Here is a 14,105-nt window from a genome sequence, read left to right as displayed (position 1 = left end):
GGAAAACAAAACAAAATATTTAGAATATCCAACGATACCAAGTAAGAAAGCAAAGACATTGGAGAGATGACTAATTATAATTGCCTGCACTCAAATGGAAAAACGCAATTCCTCTTATTTCCATTTCTTCATTCTTTTCCTGAAAAGGCATGGGATGCATCTTTTCAATGTATTTTGTAAACTGACCCAATTCACACATTTCTTTTCAGGGCTTTGCCTGTTTTGATAGGTTTCATTCACAAAAAGACAAAATGACAGATTATTTTCACTTGTCCATCCATTCCTGGAGCTACAGGCAGATCTATATTCCACTTTATGCTCTAGCAAATGGAATAAAGATGCAGCGAAACAGCATATGCGGAGAATGTTACAGGAAATCTATAATGCTAATAAAACCTACAGGTTTAGCAGAAATCAGACAATTGAGAGTTTTTATTTTGTTATTATTTTTCTTGGCAAAATTTTACTTATTTGTTGCAAAACTAGGGCAAACCTCCAACAAAGTGAATGAAACGATGAAAGAAGTTACATTGAATTTTGTCTAGCTAGCCAGGTTTAAAATATGCTTTTTTTTGTTGTTGTTGTTCGTCTAGGAAGCAATTCTGAGGCACACTGAAGGAGTATACACATTTTTAACTTTTTTTCCCCCAACTAGTAAATCACAGATTTTATCCGTGGGCACAAAAATCAAATTCACTCTTCATGAACTATCTCCACTACTGCCTCTTCTGTGAAGCCCTACCTGATGCTATTCCACTCCATGTAGTTCTGTAGTGCTGACTAGGTAACCCACCTTTTATCTACAGAATAGAGATTCTAGGAATTTTTATTAGAAGCTGAAAAGCTTTCTGGGAGACAGCTCATCCCAAGGTAAGAGAGAATGAAGGTACAGAAATTTGGCCTGAGTCATTGGGCCAGTTTTGGATGGTAGAAAACAGAGTATGTGATTCTGAACATGTCACAGCTTGCATGGATTCATAATTAAAATTGAGGGTGAGGAGGATTAAAATCCTGAGTGAGAACATTTAGGGGAAAAAGAAAAGTGCTGTAAAATGAGAGCATAGTGTACAATATTGATACCAAAGCTCCGGGAATGAAAAAAATTCAGGAGATAAAGCCCACAGTTCAGATATTAGCATGTTCTACATCCAGCAACAAGGGGCTCAGAGTTGATACTGACAGGCAGGAATGCCTTCTCCTGATAGCAGGAGGAGTGTGGAACCCTTTGCATATTTCTTTCCTCTTCCCTCTCTCTCTTTCTTATACTTTCTTTCTTCCTCTTCCTTCCTTCCTTCCTTTTCTTCTTCCTTTCTCTTTCTTCCTTTCTCCTCTCTCTCTCTCTCTCTTCTGATGAAAGAGACACAAATCTGATTTGAATTATTGTAGGAAAACTAATTAAAGTATTGCAGTGAAGAATTAAGTAACTGCAGGGAAAGCAGAAGTGAAGCTGAACATTGGGCACAACACTTAATAAGGAAGTTAATGAGGCCAGAGATCTCTCTGGATCTCTTAAGTCCTCTTTTCTACTATGACATCATTCTCTGCTGCTGCAAATTGGGAATCTTCCACATGGCAGACAATATGCTGCTGAAATCTTCAGGGTCTCATTAACTATTTCTCTGGAAACATTATTTCCCTTGCTTAATCTAGTGTCAAGTTACAAAATCCAGGTACAACATTAACTTGAGTTCATGCCCAGTATGAAGCTAATCGTGTAGATGGGGACTGGAGGATGGGAAGATAGGGATGCTTTTAAGAATAAGTAAACTTTCAGAATTCATGTTTAGTTCTGGGCGAGGAGCATTTCTTTGCAGAAGAGAGACAGTGTTCCAATTGATGGGCAGACATAAGAACTACTAGGGCAAGCACATATCAGGCTGTGACATTTTCATCATCAACATACATGCGCTTAACCTCTGTCATTGGCTACCTCAGGACAAACATCTGAAACTTTTGTTGGCATTTTGTTGGCATCAGTGGATGCCAGCAGACATCAGTAACAGGGCTCATGCCTTTTGAATCATTACTGACAGGGCATAGCACCATGGTGAGCTAGATAAGAAGAGGAGGAAAACAGTACATGCTGTTGTAGTAAACAAGATTACCCGGGACTTCCTGAACCACATGGTAAGTATTTAAGTGTAGATTAGATTACTGTAGAGCAGATGGTGAAGCCAGGGAAATAGTCCTGGTTAAGATGCCCCTATTTACACTTTAGGTTGCTAGGCTTGGGAAATACAAACTTCGTATATTTATAGGCAATATGGATGTCCCCTGTGTCAGATGAGGATCCTAGCACTGTGCATAGACAGTCAAAAAATAAATTGTGGTATGGATTACACCTAACTCAAATTGTAGATTTCTTATATATCCATCTTCTGCATGTCTTTTAAAAGTAGTTCAATTATTCAGTTGTGGCATGAAGGCATGGATTGAGACAATTCAAAGCATGAGTGCATAGCAACATAGGAATAGTGACTAGAGGAATTGGTTAGCTCATTATGACTGTCTAAAATGTCATAAAATTCTCAGGCATAAATTCAGCACCTATAGTCCTGGTGGGAGAAATGGCTATAACAAGGAACTTGAAATTTGAGAAGTTTATATGCACGAGTCCATTCTCAACATGACCCCATTGGATTGAACAGCATCTTCGAAAGGTATGTGTCTTGGCAAGGCAGAGCATATAGGCCTAGAGAGGGGAACTAGAGTACTAGGAACTATTTAGCTGGAAATTATTCAGCTTAAAGTACTTAGCTTGAAATTAGGAAGGGCTAGGGCAGAACTCTAGCCTTATAACTAAAGCAACAAAAGGAAAAGAAGAGAGTTTTGACTTAGAGGACAAATAAGATCTCAAGGGTTATCTGTGGAGACACTCATCCTAAATTTCATTGCTAATGAAGGTATCTCTAAGAGCAGCGTGTTAAGCCAGCAACCTTGACTGGCACCTTGAATTCTGACTCTCAGTGGGTGTTAGACTCAAGCCACAACAGACCAGAGCAGGAAATGGATGGTGAGAGATGGAGGGTACTGATCTACTTCTTGCATATGTCAGGATTATCACAGAAACTGCAACAGGAAAGAATCTGCAGGCAAGCAGGGGCACCAGCAGTTTGAGCTATGAAGACCTGATACAGATGCAGAGAAAAATGAGGCAAGACTGACAGATAACCTTTTGAAGTGAAAGGAAGCTGTTGTTTAATGCTGTACTCCCCTTTTGAAATTTTTAATTGCTTAACAGGAATGAATTAAAGCATTACTCAACAACTATTTGCTGTGATTAGATTTTAGAGGATGAACATGATCTAATTCTATAGGAATATATCTGCATGCCATTTGAAGAGATGAGCTTTGATCTCTGAATCTTTTATAGAAGATTTGCATTCAATTCTAGGAGATCAGAGTTTACTTTCCCCTTAGAGTCATGGGTTACTGTTTATTTTACTGCACTGTTGTCCTGGAAGCATGCGGGCAGAAGCAGTCAGAAACATGGGGTGCCCTTTGTGGGCAGCTCCCCGTGGCATGGTACAAGAGTTGTATTCAATCAAACTGTCAGAGTGATGACAGCTGTGAGAAGGGGCCCATCAAGCTATTCATCAAGCTCTGAAACAGCTAGCACTTTAACTTGTCTGGAGTTATTTACTAGTGGTTGATGATAACACAGCTGAGTGAGGCAGAGGCTTATAAAGCATCTCTGCTCTCTCTTTTGGTGAGAAGGTCATTTTGAAAGAGAGAATTTTAAGGTCTGTATTATATCCAAATCTAGCCTTTTATTAATATGGTAAAACACAATAAAACAGTAAAAAAAAAAAAAGGAGTTTTAGAAGGAGCACAGGCTGTGCTATTATAAAAGCTTGGATTCTGTATCAGTCAGGGTTCATTCAGAAAAGAAGAACTAACAGAATATATAAATGATTACAACACTACAAGAACAACTGATAGAAGCACGTCTTAAACTTTGGTACTAATTAGATGTATCTTTGGGTAAAGAACTTAAAATCTTCATCCCAAGTCATCATCTGTAAACACGGAGATTGGGCTAGGTATTTTTTTTTTTTAATGTTTCTTTTCTGTTTTAGCTATATGTGATTCTCTGTGTATACTCACTTTATCTTTCCACCAGGGTTGTGAAATCCCAGTAGGTCAGGCACCCTGACCAATTCTTCTCTTAAATTTTTTGCAGAAGGTAGAATATTCAACATAGACTAACTAGCTACTGAAAAAAAGAGATCCTTGAATAGAGATTTATAGAAGAATAATTGATGGATAAATCAACTCAGTTTACTGTGCCATTAGTATGTAGACAATTAGTAAGTAGCATTTGATTAAATGTAATGATTTTTAAATATGTTCTAAATGGCTGGAATATAGGTTTCTTGGAGAATCTTACTTTGTTGGCATGTTTTAAGGCAAAGACCATTATACCTAGAAACTTGAGTCTAAGTTCTAGTCAGTTTGAATTTCCACATTTTTAATATATGAAATCTATGACCCAAGCTTCTAAGGTTTTAATTAAAAAATCTATCATATCCTTCAAATTTGCTTTCAGCTAGTGAGAGTAAAATATTGTGTACTTCTTTTAGCTGATAGCCATCTGCTACAGAAACATTCAAATGTCAGCGCATCAGAATTTAAAAGGACTTCCTGAACAGAAGTTCACTGAAATCTAAGAAACTTTAATGGAACTTCTGTTGCAAAATGATGCTCTCTTGGCTTTAGGCTAATCCCCCAAACACACCTACAAATCCATCTCCCAAAATGTCTGCCACGGAGAAGGAGCTGGATCGGCTTTACAGTTTTTATGGCAAAGGTTAAAATAAGTAATTTCCACAACAGCTGTCGACATACAGTCTGTCTTTGGAGGCTGCTTTCCCGAGAGAATTTTATTTCTTCAAATGTCATAATTAGAATTTCATCTCCAGTAACTACTCAAGGAAATCTGGCAGCAGGAGACATCTTGGGTCACATTTTAATTATGAATGCATCCTTCCCGTCTGAAGGGGGCTGCTAGTCATGTCACAGGAACCTCTATGCACTGTGAATAATTAAGTGCACTTTTCAGTGGATAGCAGTTGTTTTCTTAAAATTCAGCGAGCTTTATCAGATCCTTAACAGATTTCTCTGTCCTACCAAAAATCAGTGGGATGCAAAGAGGTCGATTTCCAGGCAATTAAGAGCAATGAGTTGTGTTCATGTACTTGCATTATTTATGGTGGTTGTGTATCAACAGGAGGGCACTTTCATGCATTCATTTTTTTGGTGTTATTTCTTTCATTAAACATTTATTGACTATCTACTTTGGTGTTGACCATGGAACTTACAGCTGGGGAAACAAAGTTGAATACCACTACTTTTTTCCATAATAGAGATCTACTTGAATTTGGTTATAAATTGTCAATAAATGGATGATATAGTGGAGTTATATACATGGTGCTTTGGGGATACTATGAGAGAAGTAATTAATTCTACTTAGAGAGATTGGGCAAGACATGACAGGGAAAGTGATACCTCAGTTGAGCTGTAAAGGAAAAGCAGGAAGGAATTTGATAGATTGACAGCAGAGGGGAGGGAATTTCTGACAAATGGAACTGCATCTTTAGAAAAAAACTATATTTGGAGGCATCCATAGTGGTTCAGTGGGGTGTCAATACAGAATGCTTTTGAATAAGTGGCAGAAGATAGGCATACAGCACAAGATCAGGGTGCATTTTAATGCAGGCAGAAATGCAGATGTCATGGACAGGGTATTAATCTTCACAAAAGGGGTATAGGTTACAGGTGTGACAAGGTATCGATTTGCTTAGCTCTCAGAATAGCCAGACAGGATTTTTTAATATCTTTGTCCTTTTATCCCAATTCCCTGAGAAAATCTATCATTTTCCTTTTTTTATGAAGTGAAAAAGACTGGTACATCCATACAATGAACTACTACTTAATAATAAAAAGAAATGAACTACTGAGACATGCACAAAAATGGTTGAATCTCAAAAGCATTTTGCTAAGTGAAAGAAGCCAGAGAGAAAGACTATATAACGTATGATTCCATCTATATGAAATTCTAGGATAGGCAAAATTATAGTGATAGAAGGAAGACGGGCAGCTGCCAGGAGCCAGGGGTTGGGCAAAAGATACTGACTAAAAAGGGGCATGAAGGCACTTCTTGGTTTGATGGAAATTACTATTTCATGGTTGTGGTGGTGCTACAAGACTGTAAATATTTCTCAGAACTCATCAAATTATGCTTAAAATTGGTGAGTTTTATTGTTCGTAAATTATAGTTTAGTAAAGCTGACAACAAAAAATATATTAATAATTTTAATTTAGGAGGTAGGATAAATAAAGTAGGGTTGTCATTGGTAAAGAAATGTTAGTCACTCATATGAATTTTGAAAGGAGAATGTGGTTGCACAGTGTCCTTGTTTTTGTCTTGGTCCATCAGGATCACAAAATAACCGCATCTGATGTTGATATTCCATGAAATTGTCTATGTTCAGAAAGGAATGCTACAACGTAGCTGTTGGTTGCCAGTCCAGCTAAGAATTGTCAGCTATCAGAGTTTGTTTTAGGTTTTTTTTTTCTCCTTCTTTCTCAATTTCTTACATCCATCAACTCATAACTCCATCTGAGGCAACTTGAAAGGTTGTTTTCAGAGGAGAAAAAAAGCAATTTGTGTTTGTTACCATCTTATCAACCATGACTAAATTTTAGAGTAGAAAGCTTGAGGGAAAGAAAGAAAAAAATATGCCTTTTAACAAACCATTTCTGTATATTATTTCTGCAACTTATTTCTGTGTATTAATTTTGTATCCTGCAACTTTACCGAATTCATTGATGAGCTCTAGTAGTTTTCTGGTAGTGTCTTTAGGATTTTCTATGTATAGTATCATGTCATCTGCGAACAGTGACAGTTTTACTTCTTTTTTTTCCAATTTGGATTCATTTTATTTCTTTTTCTTCTCTGATTGCTGTGGCTAGAACTTCCAAAATGACATTGAATAAAAGTTGTGAGAGTAGGCATCCTTGTCTTGTTCCTGATTAGAGGAAATGCTTTCAGCTTTTCACCACTGAGTATGATGTTAACTGTGGGTTTGCCATATATGGACTTTATTATGTTGTGGCATGTTCCCTCTATGCCCACTTTCTGGAGCGTTTTTATCATAAATGGATGTTGAATTTTATCAAATGCTTTTTCTGCATCTATCGAGATAATCATATGGTTTTCATTCTTCAATTTGCTAATTTGGTGTATGTATCACATTTATTGATTTGTGGATATTGAAAAATCCTTACATCCCTGGGGTGAATCCCACTTGATCATGGTGTATGATCCTTTTAATGCATTGTTGGACTTGATTTGCTAGTATTTTGTTGAGGATTTTTGCACCTATATTCATGAGAGATATTGGTCTGTAATTTTCTTTTTTTGTCATTGTCTGTTTTGGTACCAGAGTGATGGTGGCCTCATAGAACGAGTTCTTAGTGTTCCTTCCTATGCAATTTTTTAGAATAGTTTTAGGATAAATGTTAACTCTTCTCTAAATGTTTGGTAGAATTCACCTGTGAAGCCATCTGTTCCTGGACTTTTGTTTGCTGGGAGTTTTTTAATTACTGATTTGATTTCAGTACTGGTAATTGGTCTGTTCATATTTTCTGTTTCTTCCTGGTTCAGTCTTGGCAAACTGTACCTTTCTAAGAGAATTGTCCATTTCTTCTAGATTGTCCTTTTTGTTGGCATATAGTTGTTCATAGTAGACTCTTATGATCCCTTGTATTTCTGTGGTGTCAGTTGTAACTTCTCCTTTTTCATTTCTGATTTTATTAATTTGGGCCCTCTCCCTTTTTTTCCTTGATGAGTCTAGCTAAAGGTTTATCAATTTTGTTTATCTTTTCAAAGAACCAGCTTTTTTTCTCATTTGTCTTTTCTATTTTTTTAAAGTCTCTATTTCATTTACATCTACTCTAATCTTTATGATTTCTTTCCTTTTACTAACTTTGGGTTTGTTTGTTCTTACTCTAATTGCTTTAGGTATAAGGTTAGGTTGTTTATTTGAGATTTTTCTTGTTTCCTGAGGAAAGCTTACATATTTATAAACTTCCCTCTTAGAACTGCTTTTGCTGTGTCCTATAGGTTTTGGATTGTCATGTTTTCATTTTTATTTGTTTCTAAGTATTTTCTGATTTCCTTTTAGATTTCTTCAGTGATCCCTTGGTTGTTTAGTAGTATATAATTTAGCCTCTGCATGTTTGTGGTTTTTTCAGTTTTTTTTCTTGTAGTTGATTTCTAATCTCATGGCATTGTGGTCAGAAAAGATGCTTGATATGATTTCAATTTTCTTAAATTTACCAAGGCTTGCTTTGTGGGCCAGCACATGATCTATCCTGGAGAATGTTCCATGTGCACTTGAGAAGACTGTGTATTCTGCTGCTTTTTGGTGGACCACTCTATAAATACCAATTAAGTCCATCTGGTCTAGTGTGTCCTTTAAGGCCTGTATTTTCTTATTGATTTTCTGTCTGGATGATCTGCCCATTGATGTAAGTGTGGTGTCCACCTGGGTAACTTGTAACTCTGTGTTTATTAATGAAATTAAACTTTCCCCTTCTAGTAAAAAACACCAGGATGGAATGGGAAACTATGTCCGCTCCAGATTTAGTCAATCTGGCAAACCCGCTCTCTCACACTCTAGATGAGTCACTTCAAAGGAAGACCACCAACATTTTAAATCTTAAACTCCAGAAAACGAAGACTTCTAAATGAAACTAAAATCCCCCTAGTTTCTGCTATTATTGCAAAGAACTAGAACATTGGAAAAGAGAGTGTTACAAATCTGAGCTTTTTAAGAAACTTCTGCCCTCTAATCAGCCTTTCCAGGATCCTCCCAATTCTCAATCACAAGGCTCCGAGGACCTACATGGATTCTTCTCAATCATCCCTCTTACTTGGCATGGAGAGACATTTCTCCACATGGAGGATGAATCTTTTCCTAATTGACAATGGAGCCACGCTCTTGGTGCTCAACCTTGCTACTATAAAATACCCCCTGCCTTCGAGAGGTACCCAACCTTTTCTCCTTAGTTCCTCTGTCCCATCCATTTATTAGGCTGGGATTTCTTAGAGAAATATCATGCTGGAAGTTCTTATAAAGAGGGATATAGTTCTAGGAATTGACAACAGTCATTAAAGTAGCCCATCAAGTGAATCAAATGACCCTTTGACACCTTTTATTTGTTTCATCTCTGATGGTATTAGAGCAGATTCCGGAAATATTGATCATTTGTTCCTAGTGAATCAGCTACCACCTTCCATGTGGGCAAAATCTCCAACTAATGTTGGCAAAATTCACAGGGTACCTCCCATCAAGATTTAAACAGACCACTCGAAACCTCCTCCCAGAATTAATCAATAGCCTATAAGTAAGGAAGCCCTTCAAGGCATAAAGCCCATAACAGAACACTACGATGCTCAAGGTCTCATTATTCATTTTACCTGCCCCCATAACACTCCCACTTTAGCAGTGAGAAAACCTAATGGCTGATGGTGGAGGTTTGTCCAGGACTTCCAAGCAGTACACAATGTTATTATCCTTTGACATTCTATTGTTCCTAACCCTCACATGTTACTAACATCCATTCTCACTGGAAGTAAATCCTTTATTGTAATTGATTAATGCAGCATATTAGTCAGCATTCCAGTTGATGAGGCTAGCCAGTACCCCTTTGCCTTCCCTTGGAAGTAAACAATTTACCTGGACAGTAATGCCTCAGGGTTATACAGAAAGTCCTTCTTTTTCACAAATCCTGAAGGTTAATCTAGCTAACAAAAAGTTCCTTAGGGTTTCTACTTTGTTGCAATACGTAGATAATTTTCTTTTTTGCTCTCCTTCTCAATCAAGCCTCCTCACAGGAAAACAGCATCTACTTGCTCAAGCTTTTAGCCTTAAAGGGACATAAGGTCACCAAAGAAAAAAACTGCAGTTTGCCCAAACCCAGGTTTGATATTTAGGGCATCTGATATCAGAACAAGGGATACACCTAGGTCCAGACAGACTTCACAGTGTCCTAAGTTTCCTCAAGTCCAAAACTAAGTACCAACTGCAAAGTTTTCTCAGGCTAGCTGGTTATTGTCAAAATTGGATTCCAAATTTCTCTCTTATGGTCAAACCTCTATATGCTTTACTCAACAATAACAACCCCAATTTTATGGGGAGAATCCAAGAAGATAGCCTTCAAGGCCTTAAAAAAGATTTTTGATGAACCCATCTGCCCTTGGGCATCCCAATTATCAGATTCCTTTTTTACTTTTTGTATATGAAAAGGAGGGAAATGCCCTTGGGGTCCTTAGCCAAAAACACACAGACAACCATGAACTGGACCCTGGGGCATGGAATCCCCCCACCTCATGTCTGAGAGCCATTATGGCCAGTGCCCTTTCGGTTAAGGGTCACAGAAATTGTTGTGGGATCCCCTTTAACCATTTTTTACCTCATGCAGTGGAAGCTCTCTTGATTTCTCATTGCACTCAATATTTCTCAGCCAGCTGCCTCACATCCTCTGAAGTCCTTTTGTTCACTGCCTTAACCTTGCTACACTTTTCCCCTCCATCACCTACAAAGTACCTCATGATTGCTTAACACTGACAAACACCTGACTCTTTGTGATGATCTATAGGAAATTCCACTAGGTAAGGCTGATGTCTCATTATTTACTGATAGGTCTTAATTAAAAGAGGACAATGACAAATATTATGCTGGGTATGTAATTACAAGTTCTTTTGATGTTGTTGAGGTAATAACTTTACCTACAGCTACTTCAGCCCAACAGGCTGAATTATACACTCTTACAAGGGTTTGCAAATATTTATACTGATAGATGTGCTTTCAGAATAGCTCATGATTTTTGGAATGTTGCGGAAGCAATGTGGCTTTCTTACATCCAGGGGAAATAAAATTAAGAATGATCCCTATGTTCAGGAATTACTGAAAGCAATAATTTTAACTGGCCACTCTAGGTTTTATTAAGATTCTAGGGCATTCTAAACTTGACCCTCTGGAAGCTAAAGGAAACATCTTTGTTGCTATTTTTTCAAGGAATGCCACCCTTAAAGGGACCAATGGCAGCCAAACCTCTGTCATGGTCCAAAGGAATATTTCACCTTATGATAATTTAGAAAAACTGGCTAGAAAAGCCCAACAATTAATGTCACAAAAGGAAAAAAAAAAGATTGGAAATTCAACAGTTGTTGGTTTGATAAAAAGAGAAAACTCTGGTTTAGACCAAATAACAACCCAGTCATTACTGTAGACTCTAAAATTCCCACACTTCACCACTGTACATTCATTAAACCATTGGTCTACTGACAAAATGATAGCACTCATTTATCGATATTGGTGAGAAACATTAACAAGACCACAAAGAGTGCCTACCTCACTTGTCCTACTTGTCCAAAGTACAATCCAGGGAAGGCTGATTGTACTGCTCCTAGATATTTTAAACTGCTGAACAGGCAATTTAAGGTCTGGCAAATGTATTTCATACAACTTTCTTCTCTATTGGATATAAATATGTTTTAGTCATAGTGTATATATTTTCACACTGGACTGATGGCTTCCCTTGCAGACAGACTGTTGCCTCTTCTGTGGTTAAAGTCCTTTAGGAAAAGATTATCTCTACCTCGGAACTCCTCTCAAACTTCATAATGATTGTGGAGCCCCTTTTACTGGCCAGATGCTACAACAAGTCTGTGTTGTTTGGCTGATTTTGTAACATTTTCATTGTGCTTACCATCCTCAATCCTCTAGTTTAGTCAAATGCACTAAATGCATTATTAAGATTCAATTTGCAAAACTTGTAGAGGCCCTCCAAATACCAAAAGCATTGCAGTTCATCCTTCTAAACCCCAGACCCCTTTTGGAACTTGTAAACTCTCACCCTTTGAGGTAGTAACAGAATGACCTTGGCTCCTGCTTCTGTTGACCCACAACTGAAAAAAGGAGAGATACTCCAATATTGCAAAGGTCTAACTGCTTCTATTAAAAATATCCATGTTTTGGTAGAATCATCTTTTCACAGTGTGCCCTAGGGAAATAAAGACTTTAAGCATCACATCTTACAACTGAAGATTTTGTCTATTGGAAAAGGTACCCCCAGAAGAAGTTTCTTAAACCTCACTGAAAGGGGCCCTATTAAGTACAGTTAACCAAACCTTGTGCTGCCATACTCCAAGGAATAAACCCATGGATTCACATGACATGCTTAAATAAAGCACTAAACCCTGACTGGACCCATACATCATCTGGTGACCTGAAAGTAGAGATTTCCCAGAAGTGAACATCTGATGAGACAGCATTCCCAAGATATCCAGACCAGGCCTGTTAGAAGTTTGTTGCCAAACTCTTGATGATAACATAATGCTTCAGATAATCCCAAATGTCTATAATCTTAGTAACATAGGATGTTTAGATAAAAAGTGCCCAAGAGTTCTCCCTCCTACCCCTCCTTGTTGCTTGCATGTGACCTTAATAGGTTTCTAATCTGTATACTTGGCCTGAGACATGAGACACTACATTTAGGAAAAATCCTCCCTGACACCGAGGGACAAAAAGCCACTGAAACTAGAAAACCTGACTCTTGATCAGTAATGTTATAAAAAAATAAAAAAAGATCTTGATCAAAAGGAGAAAACGTAAAAAAATTAATAAATAGAAACCTCAAATAGAGTTGGGAGACCAGAAGAGGGAGCTTTCACACTCTGTGACAACAATAGAGCCCAACAGGAACAACAAAGACTCCTCTTCTTTTCTGGCAAAGACTCAGCCCATGAAAAGCCATGGGCTCTTTGCTTACCATAGACCTCCCAACTTCCTTTTCCCCTTTACAAAAGTGTTCTCTTTTCCTTACCGTGTGAGGACTTGCACGTAGCTCACCATGGTTGCAGATACCAAATTGCATTTCTCTGGCAATTCCAAGTAAATCTATTCTTGCTGGAGAAATAATCTGGCAATTCATTTGTTTCAGGTCAACACAGCCAAGAACCTAGAAGATCAGAAGGTACATTATTTTTCCTCCCTGACAAAATACATTTGTACATTTCTCTTCGTCAAACTTAATGCATTATTTGTCTTTTTTCTTGTAGGTTGTTTGTATCTGGTTGATATGAAGAAGTTATTTATATGACAGGAAAATTATCCCTGTTTCTAATAAAATTTGCAAATATTTTCCCCAGTTTGCCATTTTTGTTTTTGACGTGCTTACGTTGGGCTTTTCCATGGGGTAATTCTACATTTTGTATAAATTACTGAATTTTTATGTAATTGAATTTAAGAGTTCTGAGTTTTATATGTCATATTGAGAAAAGGCTTATCATTCTAAGATTACTTACTTTTTTTCTTATTATATTTCTAGTATTTTTGCATTTTTATTATTGGTCTCATCAAATTTCATAAATAAATTTTAAAGTAAATAAACATGGAGTTGTTAAGAATTAATTTATGCAGTTTTTCAGTGTGCGATGTACTATACTTTGAAAATTCTCTCTTGCTGGACCCTTAGGTTTTCATTTTGCTTTGATGGGATTTTTCCAAAATTATAAATTTTAAAATGTTATAGTATTACCCAATATATCCCCAATGGCATTTTCAGGGGAACTCTCAAAGGCATACTATCCAAGTTTCCCACTACTATTGTATATACAAACAAGTATATATAATCATATTACAACTACTCTGTGCCAGACACTGCGTTGAACTCTGGAAGCACTATACTAAGATGAATGCTAATGCCTTAATTTTTACATTATATATAATTAGGAGTGAGCCTGTATCCTCTTTTATTCCTCTAGAAGTAAATAGTTCATTTTTTTTGGTGAATTTTTGAGAAGAATCAAGGTAAGTAAATTCTTATACTTGGATCCCAGCACCAGTCAATGAAGGTGTTGTTTAGAAATTTCTGAGAATATATACATGTCTTTATTCATAACATAAGATTTCCAGAAGCTGGCTATATAAAAAGTGTCAAACACACAGCATTCCCAATTACTAGAAGGACTTCATAGCAGTGACAAAAGATGGTGAAAGGATTAAAAATTGCTTCAAGCTAGTTGGTACAGA

General features: G+C 37.1%; 1 long non-coding RNA gene across 1 annotated transcript; it reads left to right on the top strand.

Annotated features, from left to right (window-relative positions):
• Positions 1 to 2,298: 2,298 nt before the first annotated feature.
• LOC141577474 (uncharacterized) lies at positions 2,299 to 13,214 on the top strand. The gene is made up of 3 exons (XR_012506473.1): positions 2,299 to 2,660; positions 13,015 to 13,047; positions 13,133 to 13,214. It is a non-coding gene; the product is annotated as an uncharacterized LOC141577474 (long non-coding RNA).
• The last annotated feature ends 891 nt before the right edge of the window (positions 13,215 to 14,105 follow it).

Source organism: Camelus bactrianus, chromosome 4, assembly GCF_048773025.1.
Source record: "Camelus bactrianus isolate YW-2024 breed Bactrian camel chromosome 4, ASM4877302v1, whole genome shotgun sequence".
Lineage (NCBI taxonomy): Eukaryota > Metazoa > Chordata > Mammalia > Artiodactyla > Camelidae > Camelus > Camelus bactrianus.
Note: the sequence above shows the minus strand (reverse complement) of the source record. Positions and strands in the feature narration are given on the sequence as shown.